Source organism: Schistocerca americana, unplaced genomic scaffold, assembly GCF_021461395.2.
Source record: "Schistocerca americana isolate TAMUIC-IGC-003095 unplaced genomic scaffold, iqSchAmer2.1 HiC_scaffold_248, whole genome shotgun sequence".
In the NCBI taxonomy this organism is placed as follows: domain Eukaryota; kingdom Metazoa; phylum Arthropoda; class Insecta; order Orthoptera; family Acrididae; genus Schistocerca; species Schistocerca americana.
The window spans coordinates 182,501-183,602 of NW_025725959.1; the positions used below are offsets into that span (position 1 = coordinate 182,501).

At 55.7% G+C, this 1,102-nt stretch overlaps 1 non-coding gene across 1 annotated transcript in view; it reads right to left on the reverse strand.

The window, feature by feature from the left end:
• The window catches only part of LOC124576339, a 1,910-nt gene extending 1,138 nt beyond the window's left edge, over positions 1-772 (reverse strand). Inside the window, exon 1 of the ribosomal RNA XR_006972514.1 lies at positions 1-772. This exon is cut by the window's left edge and continues 1,138 nt beyond it. This is a non-coding gene — a ribosomal RNA (small subunit ribosomal RNA).
• Positions 773-1,102: the final 330 nt, after the last annotated feature.

A 1,102-nucleotide genomic window follows, 5' to 3' on the forward strand; every position in this document is an offset into this window, starting at 1 on the left:
ACGCACGAGCACGCACGAGGCGCGTCGCACGCCTTCAGCTCGCCCCACCGGCAGGACGTCCCACGATACATGCCAGTTAAACACCGACGGGCGGTGAACCAACAGCGTGGGACACAAATCCAACTACGAGCTTTTTAACCGCAACAACTTTAATATACGCTATTGGAGCTGGAATTACCGCGGCTGCTGGCACCAGACTTGCCCTCCAATAGATACTCGTTAAAGGATTTAAAGTGTACTCATTCCGATTACGGGGCCTCGGATGAGTCCCGTATCGTTATTTTTCGTCACTACCTCCCCGTGCCGGGAGTGGGTAATTTGCGCGCCTGCTGCCTTCCTTGGATGTGGTAGCCGTTTCTCAGGCTCCCTCTCCGGAATCGAACCCTGATTCCCCGTTACCCGTTACAACCATGGTAGGCGCAGAACCTACCATCGACAGTTGATAAGGCAGACATTTGAAAGATGCGTCGCCGGTACGAGGACCGTGCGATCAGCCCAAAGTTATTCAGAGTCACCAAGGCAAACGGACCGGACGAGCCGACCGATTGGTTTTGATCTAATAAAAGCGTCCCTTCCATCTCTGGTCGGGACTCTGTTTGCATGTATTAGCTCTAGAATTACCACAGTTATCCAAGTAACGTGGGTACGATCTAAGGAACCATAACTGATTTAATGAGCCATTCGCGGTTTCACCTTAATGCGGCTTGTACTGAGACATGCATGGCTTAATCTTTGAGACAAGCATATGACTACTGGCAGGATCAACCAGGGAGCTGCGTCAACTAGAGCTGAGCAGCCGGCCGCCCGGGAGTGTGTCCCGGGGGCCCGCGCGAACACGCAAGCGTCCGCTCAATTATTCTGCAAACAGGAGGAGGCTGAGCTCCCCTGCACAATACACCTCGAAACCCTCTCAGGTCCCGGCGGCGCGCAGCGCCGTCCTAAGTACTTGGTCGGGTTCGAGAGAGGCGCAATCGCCCGGAGTTTGGCGAGTAGACGCTTTAGGTGCGACCACCCGTGCTCCCAACTGAGCTTGCCGCTGCCGACAGAGGCCCGGGAGCGTGCTGTCGTGGCATTGCCGGCGGGAGACAACACGCGCCACCTA